The sequence below is a fragment of the Nicotiana tomentosiformis genome, chromosome 4 (assembly GCF_000390325.3).
Source record: "Nicotiana tomentosiformis chromosome 4, ASM39032v3, whole genome shotgun sequence".
NCBI lineage: Eukaryota > Viridiplantae > Streptophyta > Magnoliopsida > Solanales > Solanaceae > Nicotiana > Nicotiana tomentosiformis.
This window is the reverse complement of record NC_090815.1, coordinates 129697983-129720773: the sequence shown is the minus strand read 5'-3', so window position 1 is coordinate 129720773 and position 22791 is coordinate 129697983. Positions and strand designations below refer to the sequence as shown.

The following is a 22791-nucleotide window of genomic DNA, read 5'->3' as shown; positions in this document are numbered from 1 at the left end:
ACAAAAACTTAATTTATAATTATCATTTGGTGCACTTGACTTTCTTCAAAATTTATTTTTTAACCAAGTTTTCAAATGACAGTGTTTGAAGTATCGAACTCATCAATGACATACTAATTTATTAGTTGCGATTACATAATTAACTAAATTAAAATCTCCTGTTTTAGTATTTAAGCTTTTTAGATAAGAAAGTTCACATAATTCATCATAGTAGAGTAGGCGAAAATTTTATGAGGTAAATTTGATGTTTAGATCTAGAGAAATAAAAATCAATTTGTGAGTCCACATTAGAAACGGTGGCGTTTGCATAATATTTTGTACTCAATTCCCATAGGTCTTACAGTGTTGGCCACTTTTGTTCTAGGGTTTGGTATACACTGTATTTTTAAGAAACAGAGAAAATTCACGAGACTCATCTTATATGGTCAATTTAGTTATTGAGCTTGGGGTGACATTAAGGGGTCAATTTCCACATGATACTCCTGTTATTAGGGGTATTTGCATTTTGACAATTGTAAGTTCCTTCATTGCTCTACTTTGTCTTATAGGGGATGTAATTAATCAAAACAGAAAGAAGATTGCTTTGCAAGGGCATACAGGTGGTGCTCCTTGTTTAATTTATTGTTGAGTTTGTTCTAAGAGTATAGTCATGCTAATTGAGGGGAAAGATTTGATTTCCATTGTGACTACTTCTATACAATTTTTGTTCCGCTTAGCTGAGATGCTGTTGAGTTACCTGGGTAATTCTTTCTTGTCATTGTTCATCTCTAAGAATGATTTCTCGATCTTTCCGTTGATTTTTTGTCTTACTACCTGGATAGGCCGGGTGTTGGATAACAGACCACGGAGACGAAATTTGCTTAGTGTGCTTGCTGAACCACCACAAGATGGTATTGGAGCTGGTAATGCTCACGTTCTAATACTAATGCCACCACAAGGTGGTGGTGGAGCTCCAATCGTTGAACCACCACAAGGTGGTGGTGCAGGTAATGCACAAGTTCCAATACCGATACTTCCACAAGATGGTGATGGGGCTCCAATATCCGACCCACCTCAAGCTGGTGCTGGAGCTGGTAATGCTCAGATACCTCAAATACCAACAGGGGCTCCAGAATCAGCGTTATTGCATGGTATAGTTCGTGGAAATCAGGTATGCTTTTGTACTTCTATATCCTTTAATGTTTCCCTATTTTGTGTATTAGTTGGTGAGAGAAATATTTTCTTGTTCTTTCATGTGGGGCTCCAAGAAAATTGGCAATTCTATGATTAAATCTGTTTGTCTTTGATTAACTATTCTAGCTTAACAATTGTGGGATGTGTTGCTTTTGCACTTGGTGTTATTTCACTTGCATATTTTATTATCATTGATTGCTATTCCAAAGATTCACGCTCGTATGTTGATTAGTTTAAGGCCAAAAGGTGTTAATACCTTATTTAGGAACTTGAATTTTTGGGATATGTTAGTACTATGGCAGGAGAAGTTGAGAATCCAAAAAATACATTTCCCGTAATATTAACTTTTTCTGTGATTTCACTTGTGTTGGATATATTATTCCATTTTGTCCTTCACTGAATCTGTTTCAGTTGAGCAAAATGATTGAGACACATTGTATTTATTGCAAATGCTGCAGAAATGAATTCTGGAAAATGGTTGAAATTTTGGATCGAAATTGGTGCTTTTTTATCAGCCATTGGATTATTTGAATCTCAATTGATTAGTTCAGCATTTCAACTTTTGGGCATGGCTGATATAGCTTTTTTGCCCAAGTTTTTTCGCTTAAGGTCTAAATGGTTCAATACACCTTGGGTTGGTATAGTGTTATCAATAAATATTTCATTGGGAATGTCTTAAATTGATTTTCAAGATATCATTTCTTCAGTAAATATTTAGGTTTGCTTTTGGAATTTGCTTCATTTCTTTGGTTGAGCGCCGATGAGATTGCCACTTTTGGTAATTATGTGTTTACTACCCTTCCCATGGGTTTTTTTTTTTGTTGGCAATTATGTGTTCAATTCCATGTAGTTTTTTGGTGTTTTTGGTTATAGCAACCAAACATGTGTAATTGATTAGTGGTTTGATGACTATTTGAGGGATTATATGGTATTGTTTTATGAAGATTTGTAAGTCAAAGAGGTTGCTTACGTTCAACAATTAAGGTAGATGATAATTAATAGAAAAGGCAGTTGGTGTATGTTTTTTATTTTTTTTGCTAGAAAGAAACTTGTGGTGACATTTTTATAAGATGTGACTACTATTGGAAAAACGTTCCTGTTTGCCACTTCTACTTGTATATTATACATAAACTTGTTATTTTTATTCCATTCTAACTAAAAATTTTAAACTTTTAGGCTTACCTCAGGAAGGTGTTTGATCTGTGGAGTGCACAGATAACCCTAGCCGACGGAAGAGCTTTGACATTGAATTCTTGGACAATGAGAGTTAGTGAAAACGACCAGCCAATTAGTTGGCAGCTGCCTGCAGTTGATTTTGTTACACTCCACTTCTCGTTGGTGGACGAGGCTAGCGTCAACCTGGCCAATGGTGACAATCCAGTAGTAAGTACTTAATTTATTAGTGGTGTAGTTGAGGTCTTTGTCCCTATCTGACCAGTGAGAATCAATGATTTTGCTGCTGAGAGTAGGGATATTAGTAACTCCTAATTTATATCAAAACTTAGTAGCATGGTGACATTCAAGGATAATATGGCCAACTATTTCTTCCTCTCTACATTTAGTGCAATGTTCATCGGTATTAATGCCTTGCTTATGAAGATAATGACGGGTAGGGTGCTTATTGTGGTAATAGAACCAGAGAAATTATTTTATTTTCAGAGTAGGAAGATTCATTCAAGAAAAATTTCTAGTATTATCTGAAAGCTGGCTTATTAATCTTTAAATTGACCATACTACAGTAGGAATATGGGTACGGAATGCTCTTAGTAGCAGTATTAGGTAAGTTAACACGAATATTATCAAAATTATTATTATTAAGGTTAGAGCTGGTCTGCATCTCATAGTGTTGTCCCCTCAATGGACCGTGCATTGTTTTGTTAGGGATCCAGTTGCTGTCCCATAACCTGATATTATTCCCATTAACTACAGATTAACAAACTCCATTCCTACAGATGCTAAGGACATTCCCCCAACTCCTAGATTTTACTATAAGATGCGTGATGGGATGAGGTCTAGAAGGGGCGTTGAAACAATGCTTATGAAATAAAGTTTGAGCCCAAAGGGTGCAGGGTTGATTGAAAAACCTCGAAGATAGACAAGATAAGTGAGCTAGATTTTTGGTTTCAATTTTGATCACTCCTCCTCCCCCCCCCCAAATATCTTCCGAGGTAGTAATAATATTCCAGTTAACTAGGTGAAGTTTTGATTTAGTGTCAGCCTGTCAGGAGTAAACCAAATAAAATTGCGCTGAATTCTGTCAGTGGAAGCAGTTCTTGGGGACTTCTATGTACTGCATAGGGTGGTTTGGGATATTATTGAGTGTCGAAGTGACTAGGGTAACCCTACCAGGCATAGTGAGGAATTTTCATTTCCAGCCTGCCAATCTCTTCTTCATATTATCAATTATCAATAATATACTGAGAATTCTAAGGTCTTTGGTGAAACTTTGGAAAACCGAGGTACTTACCAAAGGAGGATCCTATAGTTAGATTAAGGGAGCAGGATATCAGTTGTCTAGTGGTCCTATGGCTGTTGTTGGCAAAGAATATATTTGACTTAGAGAAGTTTATGTTCTGCCCTGAAATAGTACAAAACTCAGAATTCCTAATAGTATTACTGGATTTGGAAGTTGCTCTAGCCATAAGAGCCAGATCATCCGCAAAAAAACAAAAGGGTAAGCTTAGGGCCCGTGTGACTGATTTTAATAAGTTCCAGTTATTAGCACTAACTTCATTACTTATGCCTCTAGAAAGCATCTCTAAACATAGAATGGATAGAGATGCCCTTTAAAGGATAGAAATAATTTGTTCTGGTATCCATTAACCAAGATAACAATACTGCTAGTAGTGATACAACTCATTACAAACTTAATGATGTTGGTAGGGAAGTTAAAGTAATGAAGGGTTTTATGAATAAAAGACCATTCGATTCCAACAAAAGCTTTTTTTAAATCAATTTTCAGGAGCATATGGGCCTTCTTACCTTTAATTTTGTTAAAATGAGCTATAGCTTCTTGAATGGTAATATTATTGTGACGCTCTCCTATTCTTAAGAAAGCTAGATTGAGAAGGACCGATAATTTGATTTACAAGAGGTTTCAAAGGTAAGGGATGAAGTTAGATATATATGTTTATATTCTTTTTTTGAACTTAATTTTTTATTTTTTATAGGAGCAAGGGATGCAAATGCAGTTGCGCACCAGGGGTATTTTCTCACTACTGCTGCGGTAAAAAAATATGTTTACCCTAATACCGACTTTGGTAATATCGACTTTGGTGATTTAGCTAAGTGTTTATTTGGTTGACAGGGGCAGCGACTTGCTCTGGACATTGGGGCAATTGCTTATGAAGAGACGGACGCTGCTGACACCGAAAGGCTAGTTGGTAGCCTCACTACAGAAAATATGAGCTATGACGACATTTAATTAGTGACATTTATAATAAATGTAGGGAGAAGGTTCATTTCGTGACATTTGTTAACAAAATGTGGCAAAAATACTAACGTTTGATGACAAAAGACAGGAATACTTTGACATTTGATAGAAATGTCACATAATTAAGAATAAAATGACATTTAATTAGTGATATGTACAGCAAATGTCAAAAAAATTACTAGTTTCAAAAAAGAAAGGGAATTTCTTTTTCCAAATCTCCCTCTCAAATCTCTACAAAAACCCTACTCCGCAACCTCCCTCTCTTAGAACAATTAAGTTCATTTTCCCCCTCCCCAGTTTCTATATCCCGTCCGAATCCTTACACCCCAACCATGAATCTCAAAATCCTTCAGGAATAGCAGTTTGAAATGTATTCTCTTCTTGCTTAATTCCCTATTTCCTTCTCTTTGTCTATTGCGCATTAGAATAACTCTAGGTTAGCATTTTTCTTTATCTCTTGATTGGATTCGAATTCTTCCTTATTTCTTGTGAGTGTTTTGATTTCTTAGAGGAATTCAATCATATTTATTGCATTTGCCTGTGTCCTATGTATTTGCAGCAGAGGAATTGGGAGTTTAGGGTTTCGAAGTTTAATCTATGTTCTGATTTTATTTTGTGGTTGTGATCGTGTGGTGATTTGGAGATATGTTTATTTGAATGGAAGTTGTGTGGGGTATTATTACACAATATGCTAATGGTGGTATTATATTCACAGATTTATGCCCTACGGCTGTTTGACAAAATGCCTAATAGAGCATCTTAAACACTATGATCTTCCCTATTATTTATTTATTTCAAAATATGAACTAAATTGATGAGTTTTCCTCAATTCTTAACTAATTCAATGATGTGCAAGTCAGCAACAAAGGATTTTTCAAATTCTCTAAGACTTCCTTTAAGTTAAATTGTCAAGATATGACGTTAAGTTTGTTCGTGTCCCTTAAATGTCTTATGTTTCTCTTTGGGTTCGCGTTGCACTACAAAGAGCTCAACTTCGAGATGTGCTAGTTTTGGGGATTGATGTTACCAGGTATTTATTCTTGTACACTTAATAAACTAGTTAGTTGCATGATCCTATTAAGCAGTCATCAGATATCATGAAAATATTATCTTGCACAGAAGGAGAATGCTAGTAATTAAACTTCACATCCGTATGTATCATTAGCTTTATATACTAAGGGCTTGTTTAGTTAGTACAGTATGGTAATTAACTCTTGGCTTTCAAAGGAGAAATGCTATAATGATAAGTTTGCTATATCTACATATAGGGTGCTATCTACTTTGCTAATTATTTTTGTCCCTACAGAAATTATGCAATCGGTCGAATATCTTTTGAATTTACTAGGTTGAAATGTACCGATGGCTATGCTGGTTGATTATGTGAAGAATAAGATAGCACACATGTACTGGCCTTTGTGTGTGTGATATGGAGTTGCAGTGAGAAAGTTCAGAGTGTGGCAACTTATGGTAAGGTCCTTGTAAATTTGATGGCCATATGACATCTTTCTTTCTTAAAATTATGTGTTTTTACCAAGGAAATTTGTTCGTTGGTGGCAAATAGCTTTTGGAATACTTCAATTAGTAATCTTATAAGGATACTCGTGACAATCGCTGCACTATATAAATTCATTTTATTAAATCGTTCTTCCATGTAGATTATGCGATCTTCTTTTGACTTTCAATCACTTGCTAATTTATTTCCTAGTTTATCAAAACATAGGTTGACTACCTCAGACAACCTTGTTGTCTCAATTCAATAGAGTGTCAAATGTGTGAAAGCGCAAGGAAATTGGAGCTGAAGGGATGTAGCAGAAAAAGTGGAAGAAAGAGTTGAGGAAGTGAAAAAATCTGTTGCAGAATTTGCTACAATTTGCTTGTATCCAGCCTAATAGTTTCTTTTTACCATTGTTTATTGTAAGGATGCCCTGCTATTCACAAATACATTCTTATAATTAGTTACAGAGAGTTTTTGTTTACTCATTTTATTACAGTTCAAATTATATATATTTATTGACATTTATAGGTATTTATTTTAGAAATTTGATGTTTATACTTTCATGTATAGCAACGTATAATATTAGTTTTATATTTATATTATAACTGTCCTCTCAAATGTCAATGAGTAATTTTGACATTAGCAATATGCATTGTACAAGTGTCGCTAATAACTCAAGAATTTTCCGACACTTCTAAATATAAGTTAGAAACCAGTATTAACTTGTCGACATTCTGGGAAATGTCACAAATTTTAAAGTGACATTTTCATAAAAGTCAATAAATAAATGTCGTAAATATTTTCCCGACATTAAAATAAATGTCAAGAAAATTTTCGACATTGAAATTTACGACATTTGGACTAAGTGTCAAATAAATGGCTGGAAAGCGATTTTGTGACATTTATGTAACTTATTACGACATTTGTAGATCATATTTTCTGTAGTGCCTTGAGCAGCTAATGTCTGATTTACTGTAGTTTACACTTTGACTTACTATGAAGACTTGTCTTGAAATTGCAAAATGTATCTATAGTGCCACGAGACAATTTGGAGAAACTAATTTGATTAGGAGTTTACTTGAGTGGACCTTTCTGGGTGGCGGACTCAACAAGCTGCAATTGCTGGAATGCTTGCGTGCTACTTTGTATGTAGGTTGAATATGATCTCAATATTCCCACTTTTGGCCATTATTTTATGATTGTCCTGTTGCTTAGACCTCTTTCTGCGGTACTAATTTGTACTACTATTCTAGAGTGGAAAGAGGGGGCGTGTTTTGTGTCCTACAGTAGGCAATAATGTAAGTTACGTTATGCCTTTAGTAGTTTTAAACACAGATTTTTTAATGTAAAAGACTAATCAGAAACAAAATACACATTACGCATGTATGACTAGCTTTATGTGTAGGTCATACATTGTATATGTTAAGGTTCTGATTAGTTTTTGGGTTCATTTTGGTTTCAAATTCTCACAGTAAACGACTGAATAATTCAGCAGAAACTAAATAAGAGCCCACTTCAGGAGCATTTTCTTGAATCCTTACAATAATCAACACAAACACAAGGAACCAGGCATCTACAAAACACTTGTATTATAATTAAACAGATGAAACTTCTCCTTCTATTGGGAAAACTCTTCTCCTCAATCTGACTAAACAGGGTATGTTGTCATATTCATCCGTTATGATGCTTAAGCAACCAAATAGGAAGCTCAAAAATAAGAAGAAAATAGGAATGATCATAAAATAAATTTGTCTGGGATCCCTATTAGGAAACACGACAGTTGCTATGATCAATGCTCCATAACATAAAAACATACCTATGACACCAAAGAGAAACATTAACCACATATAGATACGAACACGAACACGTATAGATTCAGGATCATTTGGAAGACAACATACAGTATCATCCCTGAGTGGCTCTGCCATTGCGGTATATATATATAGAGAGAGAGCAGATAAAAGGGAAATAACTCCTGTATATATATAGAGAGTCCTAGAGTTGAATTATATAACTGACAAATAGAATATGTAGGAGGACTTCTAATCCTAGTTGAACTCTATCAACTGTGAGAGAATAAATGGTTTGTGTTGATTAGATTGTAATTGGTGTTAATTAAATATACGAAGATTTTGAACAGAGAGTAGGTATAATATAATAAGTACCGAACCATGCCTATTATTAATTAATATATATTGGATACACCACCTTTGTTAACCCAAATAATAGTGATCGCATGGATTATTTTATATGATATCCCGTTTGATATATAACACAATTACTATATATGGTTTAGTCCGAATAAGTTTTCTTAGAGTATAATACATCTTGGAAAAAACTGATCAATATAATTATAGTCTTCTAGATAAGCACAAATTAAAGGGCAATTAATTAGAATTAACCTGATACACTTGCACGAGTTGGAGTCCTAATATAGGACTAGAAGTCCATTATCCATATTCATTTGGAATAGAAGTATTTTTGATGTTTTGCTTCAAGTCTATAATATTCGTCAATTTTCTATTATTCTTATTGCCAACAAACAGAGTCCTAATATAGGTCAAATATTTGTGAAGTGCATGGTGGTTTCAGTCGTCCAATAAGTGGCATACGAGACATGCAGATAGCATAAGGTGAAATGTATCATAATTAATGAACGTATTATAATATAGATACGCCCAAATCAATAACTTTCTCAAACATTGTATTAGTGATAATAAATCAATTAAATATATATAACTTATTGTATTTAAGACCCAAATGTTGTTGTTCTAAAATAGTTGTAATGTCTCTCATTATATCTCTTATCTATATCTATCTATCTATATCTATATTATTATAAAAACACAAATATTTAGAAGCTAAATATTGAGTGACAAAAATATCCTAGAAATGTTAGTCGATTTTTTTGTCCTTGAAAGTTTAATATTTCTTTCATTAAACGGTTTAATATTGGATATAATTGTCATACGGATAGGATACAAAGCAACGAACAAAGCATAATGGAGATAGAGTACGCAACGAACTAAGCAGCTTCCACTAAATCAATTTGATACTGAATAGGATACAAAGCAACGAACAAAGCTTGAGACAATTTTAATTTGAATTCCATAACTATTAAAGTTATAATCCCCTAGGGGATAGTAAATTCAATTGTTTTGTTCTTTCAAGTAGCTTTTCTCCATTGCTATATTTTGTTCCACTTGCTATTACTTCTGCTGAGTTTTTGGATATTATAATATTAGCCACGTGGATGATTTTTTTTTTTCACTTTCAGAAAGATATTACAGGATACACTTCCAAATCATAATGGAGATTTTTTTTTCCAAGTATCAATTTTGTTTGTGGTCACGGATCGTTCTGATACAAAATTTAGGATACATGTCCTGATACAAAAGCCAATTAGTTTGTATAATCTGATTAATCACTTTATTTGCAATAGGTTATTTTGTTAGGTCTGTTTCACATCACATAATTAGACCTTCTAATTCTTTATTATTATCGGTTAAACTTTTTAACTCTTTGTTACATTTTTTAATAGTTATTGCCAGCACATGTTGCTCACTTTTTGATTAAAGTTATTCGGTTTTCCATTTTAATTAAGTGAATCAACCATATTCAATGATTAAAAATTTATCTTATAATATTCTAGACTAGATATTGTTTTGCAGCTTTTTTTCAGTTATTGCATGCTTTTAACAATGGCAATGGAGTCAGATTTGGTGAAATAATATGTACCTATAAATAATCAATGGAAATATGATGTCGAATGGATAATTGTTTACCTCTAAAACTAGTAACAATTGAATTGTACGCGATTTAAATGATACGTGATTTAATCTAACACGAATGATCTAAGAACAACAAATGATTAAATTAAAAGAAAATAAAGCGATTAAACCAAATACAATGGAACGATTAATCCTGGCTTTAAGTTTGAATGCTGAAACCGGATCCGAACGAGCCCTTGAGATGAGCTCGGTTGCAACTAAAGAAATGAAAAGCTCAAGAACACTTTGAATAATAGCTAGAAGACAAAAATATTATTGCTTTGATATTCGTGCCAATAGTGGTTGAAAAATGAAGTTGTCCCATTTATATAATAGGGGAGTTTTAATCCTAATACAAGTCCAAATAAGGTAAAAATTCTTCTCTTCTAGTAAAACATGATCCGAAAAGTTGACATCGGGCAAGATTCGTGCCGTAATATCCGGTTGATGACAGATATTTCGGCCCCTCGTTCGCCGTCTCTAATCGTCTTCTCTTTGGCCTCAATTCGTTGTTTTGCTAGAGCTTGATTCTTCCAATGTTTGGTCATGTCCGATTCTTGATGCGTCATTCGTCTCCTCGGGCTCTGATCTGTGGGAGCCCTCGGCTTTACCCGGGACTGCGTCGAACCATGTTGTCTTTTCGTTTCTTTATTGGGTAATCGGGGGTAACTTTATTTCCGATTTTACCCTTACACAATAATAAAGATGGTAATTATTGGAATAGGATAGATAACAAAACATAAAAATAAAAGAGGTGGGGTTTGCGTTAGCCAACCAAAGATGGATTACCTCGGTACATCGCTATAAGACTGGTCCTAAATTCTTGTTCCTCAGTGAGCTATTACGCTTTCTTCAAAGGATGGCTATTTGACTCGGACTTGTTCTAAAAAAATAGCATTTATCGGTATATTTACTTTAAACGTATAATAGGTTAAAGATCGAGGAATAAAGGTGCAAGTTTTATCTCCACAATTATTATTTTATATATGAAGAGACATTTATAGTATCTTTGGAAAATTTAGAAAGAGCAGTTTATAATAGTGTAAATTATAGACGGTAGTCAAAGTACAATAATAACAATTAAGTGTAATCCCGTATGTAGAGTCCGGGAGGGTAGTATATACGCAATCTTAACCCCTACCTAGAAAAGGTAGAGAAGTTGTTCCAATACACCCTCATCCCAAATAAAAGAATGGGGGACCCAAAGAATAGGGAGATTGAACCCGACGTGAGTTGAACACACAACCTTCAGATATCATCTAATAGCTTTGAAAGTTATTAGATATAGCGGCGGAGCCAGAATTTTCATCAAGGGGTGTCAAAATATAAATAATTAGATACATCGAAAAGTCAAGGGGAGTCAACGTCTAGTAAATATACATAAAATTAAAAAGATTATCTACAAATATATTGTAATTTTTCGGCGAAGGGGTGTCGCTTGACACCCCTTGGTTCAATGTGGCTCCGCTACTGATTAGATGACTTGGGTGTATTTCATAGATATGCAGTTAAGCTTATAAAAGATGGAGGAACCTATAACCAAAACAAGGCTCTTACGGTCTATGGTATACTGCACCTAGACCTTACTCTAAATAGTTAACTTACAAAAAAAAAAAATTAGATTTCTCATATCTACATCTAAAACTTGGCAATTGCCACTTATCAAGTTGGAAAGATCTCTTTGCTCTTCCATGTAGCTGCTGGTAGTCTTGGTATATCATCTCTTCATCCGAGTTTGCTGCATGTTTTACTAATGCATCGGCCACTTGATTTGCTTCCCTATAACAATGTGAGAATTTTACAGTAAGTTGATCTAAGATGTGAATAACTTCATTTATGATCACTCGCAATTTGGCATTGTTTGTACTCCTCTTTTGTAGCATTTTCATAATCAGCATAGAGTCTAGTTGAAGTTCAAATCTGGTAATGCCCTGTTGTAGTTGCAAACCAGTTCTAGTTACAAGAGCTTCTGTAAAGTTATTGCTTTTGCACTGAACTGGTATTGTGAATACGATTATGAGGTCCCCAAATTCATTCCTCAGAATTCCTCCTATGCCTAATTTTCCTCCATTCTCCATAAAACTTCCATCAGTATTCAGTTTTAGTTTTCCATTTTCTGGCATGATCCATTTGACTGGTATTATTCTTTGAATAGGATAATGCAAATCTGAAAGACGAAAATAAGAGAGAATATTTTGTTTTACATCATTGAATCCATAAGCATGTGTTAGTTTGTAGGTTTAATTTTATGTTTTATTTTCAGTTCTAAGTTGCTTCTAGGTTTTAGGGCATTTGGTTAAGCTTATAATTGGTAATTTTCTATTTGTAGTAACTTTAGCATAGTCTGCTTTATTAGGTCATTAATTTATGTGACATTTCCTTGTTTAAATTTACAGTCTTCTTGCCTTTAGTTAGGATAATAAGATAGTCTGCTTGGTGTAGCTCTCCTTATAAATTTAACAAAAATCTTGAGTCTTTAAGTCTCTTTTTATTTTGTCATTCACTAGGGAGTTGGCATTTTGATGTTGTTTATTTATTCATGATAATGTCTGCCTATTTTAAGATAATGTCTATGCTTCTCTAATATTTTTGGTTGATAGTTATCTTATCACTATCTTGCATCTCACTTTTTCATTGAACGTCAAGAGTATGGCTCTGATACCGAAGATGAATATAATGGTGATATGATTGAGCTCAAAATCCCTTGCAGAAAAAGCTTAATCATTCATTTAAGGTGTGTGCCATTGATGGCTTGGAACTTAATACTAACGGAACAGATGATGGAGAATTTCTTAAACCTGCATCTGATGTCATTAACTGGTGTAGAGAATATGCTGAGAAGTATGAAAATGGAAGTCCATAGGAAGATGTGGTTGTTTTTGATGAAAGCAACAATGGCTCAGAAGTATGGGATTGTGAAACTATAGTGTTAACATATTCAAATCTTGATAACCACCCTGAAAATATTGTAGCTCCTGGAGCGAGGAGAAAAGAGTTGCTCCCTGCTATTTCTGAAGCCTTACCTATAATATCCGTAAAAGAAAAAGAGAAGTTTCATGTCGATTAATTGCCAAGCAAAGTAAAGCATGCAGTGCAAAAGGAGGATAATAAAAAGCAAGATTCAGAACAGGAGGAAACGGATAACGCAAAGACAGACCAACTTAAAAGAAAGCAATACGGTCAAGAGTCAAGGGAGGAAAAGAAAGAAAGAAAGGTCTATGGTTGTATATCAATATTATTTATTGTGGAATCGCATTGCTCTATATATATTGCACTTAGTCGGATATCTCTCTTTTGAGCTCGTTCTTCACTTAGCATGCGCATTTTGAATTTCTTTTTTCTTCTCTTTTGTGCATAATGCATCTGATATATTGTAACAAACTTAATCTAATAAAACAGTAATCAATTACACTCAAACTTGCATTAATAAGTTGTAACAAGAATTACAAGTAATAGCTCTATTGAAGTTTCAAACAAAACTTATACGGAATACTGAAAGTAACAATAGCTAGAGATAAGAGAATTAGAGGGAGAGGAAGAACTCAGAAGAAGGGGAAGAGAACAGAGTCAGTCATAACAACAAATTTCCTGCCTTGCAACACCCCCACTCACGATACTTTATACTACTGCTTAGCCCATTTTACCCTTCTTCACGTGAACTTCCATCTTTCCAAACGTAACCAATAAGTATTTTAGGAGGAATAACCTTTCTAGAAGTCCTCCATGGCAGTCCCATGTTCTCATCTTGCGTGGCAACTCAGTCAGCTCTATTCTCATTCACAATATTACTCCCTCCCTGAAATGCAACCTTGTCCTCAAGGTTGGAGTCAATTGGACCATCAGAAGCATTGGAATCACCAAGTTGCAGAGGAGTCACTTGCTGGTCTGGAGTGCCAACACAACGCTTCAGCATAGAAATATAGAAGACAGAGTGAATCCTTGCAGATTCAAGAAGTTCTACACGATATGCAATACTACCAACGCGTTTCAACACCTGATAGGGTCCGATATAACGCCTCCCCAACTTATGGTCTAGCTGCAAACGTATAGTTGACTGTCGGAAAGGTTTAAGTTTGACATATACCCAATCACCCACTTCAAAGAAAATATCAGTCCTAGACTTGTCATCAAACAACTTCATATGATTCTGGGCTTTTAATAAATTATGCTTGAGGATGTGCAGAACCTCATCCCTCTGCAGGAGATAGGACTCCACCAACTCACTTGCTACACTTCCCAAAATGTATCGAGCTACAGTAGGTGGTTCATGACCATAGAGAGCCTGAAAAGATGTCATACCAACTGAAGTTTGGAAAGAAGTATTGTATCAAAATTCTGCCCATGGTAACATCGCGACCCATTGGGAAGGTACCTCGGCAACGTAGCAATGCAAATATTGCTCTACACATTTGTTAAGGGCCTCAGACTGACCATCCGTTTGAGGATGGTAGGCCGTACTCATGGCCAAAGTCGATCCCTACAAGCGATTAATCTTTTGCCAAAAGGAATGCAAGAACCTTGGATCACGATCAGTCACAATAGAGCTGGGAGGGCCATGAAGCATGATAAATCCCACGACAAAGGCCTCAGCCACTGTATGAGTAGAGAAGATAGATGGAAGAGGTATGAAATGCCCATATTTAATGAGGCGGTCTACCACAGTCATGATTGTGGTCTTTCCCCTTGAACTTGGAAGACATGTAATGAAGTCCATTGCAATATCCTAAAAAATACGATCCGGAATAGGCAATGGTGGTAACAAATCGGCAGGATGTAGGTGGGAATCCTTCATTTGCTGACAAATTTGACACGCAGCCACAAATGTTTGTACATCCTTGCGCACCTGCTTCCAGAAAAAATTAGAAGCCAAGCGATGGAATGTGCGAGCAATACCGGCATGCCCTTCAATAGTTGTAACATGGATCTCAAAGAGTAGCTTTTGGCGTGAGGGTGAGTATGAGGGAATCACTTAGAAGCCAAGCGATGGAATGTGCGAGCAATACTGGCATGCCCTTCAATAGTTGTAACATGGATCTCAAAGAGTAGCTTTTGGCGTGAGGGTGAGTATGAGGGAATCACTATTCTGCCTTTATAAAATAACATCCCATCTTTGAATTGATAGTCGCCAAGATCCCCATCCCGATGACTCAAAGCTTGCTGAACTGCAATTAACTCGGTGTTAGTTTGATTCAGCTGCCTCAATCAACCTCTATAGCAAAAGAATTGACCGAAATAGTCATGAGAACAACTTCTGAAGTGCGAGACAAGGCATCTACTATTGTGTTTTGTTTTCCAGGCCTATATAAAATATGAAAGTCATACTCCACGAGTTAATGAGCCATTTCTGCTGCTCAGGAGTTTGTATAGTTTGGGTAGTCAAGTTCCGCAATGATTGCTGATCAGTAAAGATAGTGAATTGATATTCAAATAGGTATTGTTGCCATTTACTCATAGCCTGAGTAATGGCAAATATCTTACGGTGGTAGGTAGAAGCCTTCTGCATTCTAGAGCTCAACTTTTGGCTAAAGTAAGCAATGGGTGGCCCTTCTATGACAAAATAGCCCCAATACCTTGCCTAGAGGCGTCAGTTTTTACCTGAAACTCGTGACTGAAATCTGGCAGTGCCAAAATAAGGGCGAATCCTAACTTAGCTTTCAAGGTGTTGAAGGCCTGCTGCTCCACTTCTGTCCACTTGAATGAGTCTTTGCGTAATAGGTGAGTTAAGGGACCAACAATAGCCGCGTAATGATGAATAAACTTACGATAATATCCTGCAAGGACCAAGAAACTACGAACTTCATTCACTGAGCGTGGTGGTGGCCACTGCTGAATGGCACTGATCTTATCTGGATCCACTGAAAGGCCATGCACGGAGAGTATATGCCCCTAGTAATCTACAGAGGATTGACCAAACAAGTATTTTGAACGTTTAGCCACTAGTTGATGCCGCCTTAGCAGCTGCAATACCACCACTAAGTGCCCTAAATGATCACTCCAAGAGGCACTATATACCAAGATGTCGTCGAAAGACACCAGAACAAAACGACGTAGGTGAAGTCAAAAAACTTCATTCATGGTAGCTTGAATTGTTGAAGGTGCATTTGTTAACCCAAACAGCATGACTAAGAATTCGTAATGTCCGTCATGAGTTCGAAAGGCCGTCTTGGCTACATACTCAGGCTTTACTTTGATTTGATGATAGCCGGATAATAGATCCAACTTCGAAAAACAATTGAGCACCATGTAGTTCGTCAAACAACTTATCTATGGTAGGAATCAGAAAGAGATCACAGACTGTGATGGCATTGAGTGCTCGATAATCAACACAAAATTGCCATGTGCTATCCTTCTTGCATACTAACAGCACCGGAGATGAAAATGGGTTGGTGTTGGGCTGTATTATTCCCTCCTTGAGCATGTCAGTCACCAATTGCTCCATGACTCTCTTTTGGAAGTAGGAATACCTGTACGGTTTTACATTCATCGGTTATGCCCTGGGGTGAGGTGTATCGAGTGGTCTTGAGCACGAGAGGGTGGCAACCCAACTGGCTTCTGAAACACATCATCATAGGACTCCAAAAGTACTCTCAATTTTGTGGTCATGTTTCTTGCACTACTCTTATCAGTAGTAACCACCTCCAGACAAAAGAATGATGCAATATCATCAGTTGCTGCCATACACCTTAAGCTATGCAACTGAATTTGATGAGCATCTATTGGGGAATCCCCTTTCCAGAACACCTTGGTACCATTCAAGGAAAATTCAAATTCCCTTGTTGTATAATCAGTCAAAACATTCCCAAACTTAGCCAACCATGCTACGCCAAACACTATATACGCGCCATGGAATGGTAAGACATAAAGATCCTCAACTAGAATACACCCTTGAATCAGTAAAGTCACTTGCCTCACCACACCTTCACATCATAGCCTCTGACCACTGCTCACCATGACTGCAAAGCTGGGAACGACTAAGCGGAAGATGTTTGGCTGCCCGTGGTTGCACGAAGTTGTGTGTACTTCCTTCGTCCACCAACACCTGGGCTGGCAATCTATTAACTTGTCCAGTGAACCATAAAGTTGATGGGGAGATCCCACCAGTTAAAGCATGGTAAGAAATAGATGATTGTTCCTGCAACTCCAAACATTGCAACTCCTCGGCCATGAAGTCATCAGTAACAAAGGATTCCGTCAAGCTAGGGTCTAAATCGGTACCATCCGTAAGCAAAAGAAGCTGGGGGGTGCCTTACATTTATGACCCACAGTATATTTCTCTTCGCAATAATAACACAACTTATACTCACGGCGACTCTGTAATTTAGCATGAGATAGGCGTTTGCGAGGTGGACGATTTGGTGGATAAGAGTTAGACGCAATTGAGGAGAGAGAATTCGAGGATTTAAGAGTGATGGATGTCGATGTGGGATTAGGAGTGGGTAACATGGGTGGGGTTTTAGCAAAGGTGGGTTAGACATGCCCTTTTTCAACTTGGATCCTTCTCTCGTGAATATGGGCTAGATCCAAGGTCTCTTCATAAGTTTTGGGCCTATGGACGAGCATTGAGTTCTTAATATCTTCTCTGAGCCCAGCGATAAAGAGACGTACCATACGACTATCAGTCATGTCATCTGTTTCATTGGCAAGGTGCTCGAAGTGGCTCTGAAAATCTGAAATGGTGCTGGTTTTCTGGAGCTTTTCCAAACGCCCTTCAGCTGATTCTAACCTTTTTTGACGGAATCGAATCCGTACTTTTGCTGCAAAATGCTCCCAGTTCACCAGGTATTTATTCCGGTAAAGCCAATGGTACCATTCGATCACATCTCCGTCTAGGTAGAAGGAAGCTATGGTGAGTTGTTAATCCTCCGCTATGTGGTAAAAAGCAAAGTAGCGCTCCACTTGAAAAATCCAGGCATCTGGATTGTCACCACGAAACCGCCCTATTTCCACCGTAGCTTATTTGTGGCAAGGAGTCTGCGCCACCGGAGTTTGGTCATCGTGTGGACTTCTCCTCTGCCAATGGCGAGTGACTTCCATCACTGGATCTCGAGGTTGATTCACCACCTCCCGTAACAGTGAACGGATATCAGTAAGGATCGAATCCTTCACCCCCTGAACTTATTCCTCCACGAGAGACTTGAGTTTTTGGTCGTCCATTGAAGACCTCTGGATGAAAGCAACAATGTAACAAACTTAACCTATTAAAACAGTAATCTATTCCACTCAAACTTGTATTAATAAGTTGTAACAAGAATTACAAGTAATAGCTCTATTGAAGTTCCAAACAAAACTTATAAGGAATACTGAAAGTAACAATAGCTAGAGATAAGAGAATTAGAGGGAGAGGAAGAACTCAGAAGAAGGGGAAGAGAACAGAGTCAGTCATAACAACAAATTTCCTGCCTTGCAACACCCCTACTCACGATGCTTTATACGACTGCTTAGCCCATTTTACCCTTCTTCACGTGAACTTCCATCTTTCCAAACATAACCAGCAAGTCTTTTAGGAGGAATAACCTTTCTAGAAGTCCTCCGTGACAGTCCCACGTTCTCGTTTTGCGTGGCAACCCAGTCAACTCTATTCTCATTCACAACATTACTCCCTCCCTGAAATACAACCTTGTCCTCAAGGTTGGAGTCAATTGGACCATCAGAAGCATTGGAATCACCAAGTTGCAGAGGAGTCACTTGCTGGTCTGGAGTGCCAACACAACGCTTCAGCATAGAAATATAGAAGACAGAGTGAATCCTTGCAGATTCAAGAAGTTCTACACGATATGCAATACTACCAACGCGTTTCAACACCTGATAGGGTCCAATATAACGCCTCCCCAACTTATGGTCTCGCTGCAAACGTAGAGTTGACTGTCGGAAAGGTTTAAGTTTGACATATACCCAATCACCCACTTCAAAGGAAATATCAGTCCTAGACTTGTCAGCAAACAACTTCATACGATTCTGGGCTTTTAATAAATTGTGCTTGAGGATGTGCAGAACCTCATCCCTCTGCAGGAGATAGGACTCCACCAACTCATTTGCTGCACTTCCCAAAATGTATCGAGCTACAGTAGGTGGTTCATGACCATAGAGAGACTGAAAAGAGGTCATACCAGGTGATGTTTGGAAAGAAGTATTGTATCAAAATTCTGCCCGTGGTAACATCGCAACCCATTGGGAAGGTACCTCGACGACGTAGCAACACAAATATTTCTCTACACATTTGTTAAGGCCCTCAGACTGACCATCCGTTTGAGGATGGTAGGCCGTACTCATGGACAAAGTCGATCCCTACAAGCGATTAATCTTTTGCCAGAAGGAATGCAAGAAACTTGGATCACAGTTAGTCACAATAGAGCTGGGAGGGCCATGGAGCATGATAAATCCCATGACAAAGGCCTCAACCACTGTATGAGTAGAGAAGATAGAGGGAAGAGGTATGAAATGCCCATATTTAGTGAGTCGGTCTACCACAATCATGATTGTAGTCTTTCCCCATAACTTGGAAGACATGTAATGAAGTCCATTGCAATATCCTCAAAAACGCGATCCGAAATAGGCAATGGTTGTAACAAACCGGTAGGATGTAGGCGGGAATCCTTCATTTGCTGACAAATTTGACACGCAACCACAAAAGTTTGGACATCCTTGCGCACCTGCTTCCAGAAAAAGTTAGAAGCCAAGCGATGGAATGTGCGAGCAATACCGGCATGCCCTCCAATAGTTGTAGCATGGAACTCAAAGAGTAGCTTTTGGCGTAAGGGTGAGTATGAGGGAATCACTATTCTGCCTTTATAAAATAACAGCCCATCTTTGAATTGATAGTCACCAAGATCCCCATCCCCACGACTCAAAGCTTGCTGAACTGCAATTAACTCGGGGTTAGTTTGATTCAGCTGCCTCAAATCAGCATCTATAGCGAAAGAATTGACCGAAATAGTCATGAGAACAACTTTTGAAGTGCGAGACAAGGCATCTACTGTTGTGTTTTGTTTTCCAGGCCTATATAAAATATGAAAGTCATACCCTACGAGTTTAGTGAGCCATTTCTGCTGCTCAGGAGTTTGTATAGTTTGGGTAGTCAAGTTTCGCAATGATTGTTGATCTGTGAAGATAGTGAACTGACACCCCAGTAGGTATTGTCGCCATTTACTCATCAGTTTTATTATGTTTTAATAATAGCTTTCTTTCTCTCTTCCCTCAAAGAAATAACTAAATAAGGTACTAAATGCAATTATAGTCGACTTCATAATTTTAATATCATGATGAAAATTTACCTGTCAAATATGTAATTCTCTTTTCAAATATAACAATGGACTAGCTTGTGGTTTGAAAAAGAACTGATAGTCTTGGACTTTGATAGTCTTTAGTATGTTTATTCTCTCTCACAGGTGACATTGTTTTAGTTGTATGTAATGTACTTCAACTAATATATGTATAACAATGTATATAAAGTGTTCAATAGTGTAAGAAATAAAAACTAAAAATTAAATGAGGAATATGTTTGTACAACATCGAGAAATGCAAAAGCAAAATTGAAAAAAAAAAGTTAAAAGTAATATTGAAAGAAACAACACTTATTTTAAGCAATTTGGCTATACTAAATGTAAAAATTTATTGAGCTATGCTCATTGTAAATTATTCATTTGAGTTGTACGTATATGTATCTCTATAAAATATGTGATTTTGGAGTATTTTTGTTCATAGATTGTGAGTTGCATAAAGTTTTAGGCCCATCGCTTGAGAATCAGCAGTAACACAGAGACTCCGTTTCTATGGAATATAGATATTACAAGACACCTTAGACCTAGTCCAACTTTTGCAAGTCAAATAGTTTGATTGTTGGAGACACAATAATCGCCCTAATAGGTAGATTATAAGTTAGAATTTAGGATATTTTAAAAGTGTTGACCTGGACAATTCACACACACATGGCCCATCTATAATTGACACAGATCCAACATGAGGCCAACTACTTTAGTTCCTTATGTAAAGTTATTGTAGTCTTAGCCTTTATTACAAAGATAGCCATTATTATTTAGTTGTATATATAGAAGTAGGGTTGACTGTTTTGGACAAGTTTTGACATTCTATTTCCTAAATCATATAGAAAATTCTTTCTGCTCTTTCACCGACTTACCTTGAGCTCATTTCCTACAATGGAGAAAACCTCAAGTTCTCTGCTCCTATGGTAAATCAACATGGTATCATAGCGTATCCTAGCGGTCTGTATCGTCCTCTACGTTTTTATCGGTGAGGTTTTTAGTTTTGTCTCATCTTGATTCCGACGGGTTTTCCGATGGGTTCGAAAGTTTGGGGATTTTTCATCGGAGCTTCTACATCGTGTACTCCGAAGGCTTGTGACTCCACAACTATACTGGATGTTTGAGAATTACATTTCCAGAATTCGACTAGCTCGGCTACAAAATTAAGGTTTCTCCGCTGCAGATCAATCTCATTTTCCGGTGATATCTCTCTTTAATTGTTGTTTGTTGACTGCGTTGCTTTCATAAGTAGTTGAAGATTATTAACTGTGTGTCAACATACCTGTTGGTACCGAGTCATCCTCTACTTCTGATTTGGCTGGTAGTTAGTCGACTACCATTCTCGATCCCTTTCATCCTCTATATCTTCATTCTTCAAACACCCCGGGGACTGTGTTAGTTTCAGTTCCTTTTTCTGGTGTGGGGTTTAGCGAGTGGAAGGAAGGGATGTTAATTTCACTCTCAGCTAAGAATAAAACTCAGCTAATTGATGGAATTTACAGTGTCCCCAACCTTAATTCTCCACTTCACCCATACTGGTTAAGATGCAACAATATGGTTAAAGCTTGGATCATGAATGCACTCTCACCTAATATTGCTAAAACAGTACTATATTACAAAACTGCTAAGGAAGCATGGAACAATCTGTTAGAAAGATATGATGTTGCCAACATCTCTCAGTATTATAGTCTTCAACGTGCTATCTCTTCTACTACTCAAGGTTGTTTTGATATTGCTACCTATTACACCAAGCTCAAAGGGTTTTGGGACAAAATTAATTCCCTTTCCTTGGGCATACCTTGTACCTGTGGAGCCATGCATGACCTTACAGAAGCACAAAAACTTATTCAATTTCTCTCTGGATTGAATGAAACCTATTCCACTGTTAAGAGTAATATTCTCATGATGAGTCCTATGCCATTTGTTGAGAAGGCCTATTCTATTCTCATCAGAGATGAGAAATAGAGAAAAATTCACTCTGACCCCTCTCCTTTTTCTTCTGATTCCACCTCTTTCATTGCAAGTTCAGTTCCTAATCCTGGCTCTTCCCAATCCACCTATCCAAGACCATACACTCAAAAAGTCAATTTTGATTCCAAGAAAGTTGGGATATTTTGTAAGTACTGCAAAAAACCAGGGCCTACAGTGGACAAATGCTATAAACTTCATGGTTTTCCTCTAGATTACAAATTCACTAAGAACAAGAAATCAGTTGCTTATGCTCAAGTGGTTCATCCATCTGATTCCTCTTCTACTCCACCTGAATCATCTCAGTCTAAAGCTCTTCCTTATGGATTCTTTAAAGAGCAGTATGCACATCTGATGTCTTTATTCCAACAAACTCAACTGTCATCTTCTGCTCAGAGTACCTCCTCTCAGAGAAATCAAGTGTATGCTAATTTTGCAGGTTGGCACAATAACCCTATCTGTAGACTTTATGGTTACATTGTGTGTCATGCTACTCATGAAGATTTTAGTTCTTGAATTTTGGATTCCGGAGCTACCAATCACATGACACCACATAAACATCTATTACATAATATACAACCCTTACTTTTCCCTTCACTAGTAACCTTACCTAATGGGTATAAAGTCAAAGTGACTTATTTTGGTTCCCTCAATTTGTTTCCTGATATTACTCTGACTAATGTGCTGATAGTA

General features: G+C 37.0%; 2 long non-coding RNA genes across 3 annotated transcripts; one reads left to right on the top strand and one right to left on the bottom strand.

Moving 5' to 3' along the window:
• Positions 1–2626: 2626 nt before the first annotated feature.
• LOC138909115 (uncharacterized) lies at positions 2627–6668 on the top strand. 2 transcript variants are annotated; one of them, XR_011415658.1, is made up of 4 exons: positions 2627–4399; positions 4481–5042; positions 5592–6073; positions 6327–6668. It is a non-coding gene; the product is annotated as an uncharacterized lncRNA (long non-coding RNA). The 2 variants fall into 2 exon arrangements; XR_011415657.1 differs by having other exon boundaries at positions 2649–4399; positions 4481–6073.
• Positions 6669–13277: 6609 nt separating this feature from the next.
• LOC117275025 (uncharacterized) lies at positions 13278–18976 on the bottom strand. Its single transcript, XR_011415656.1, has 2 exons — positions 15467–18976; positions 13278–15033 (listed from the first exon to the last, which is right to left on the bottom strand). It is a non-coding gene; the product is annotated as an uncharacterized lncRNA (long non-coding RNA).
• Between the last annotated feature and the right edge of the window lie 3815 nt (positions 18977–22791).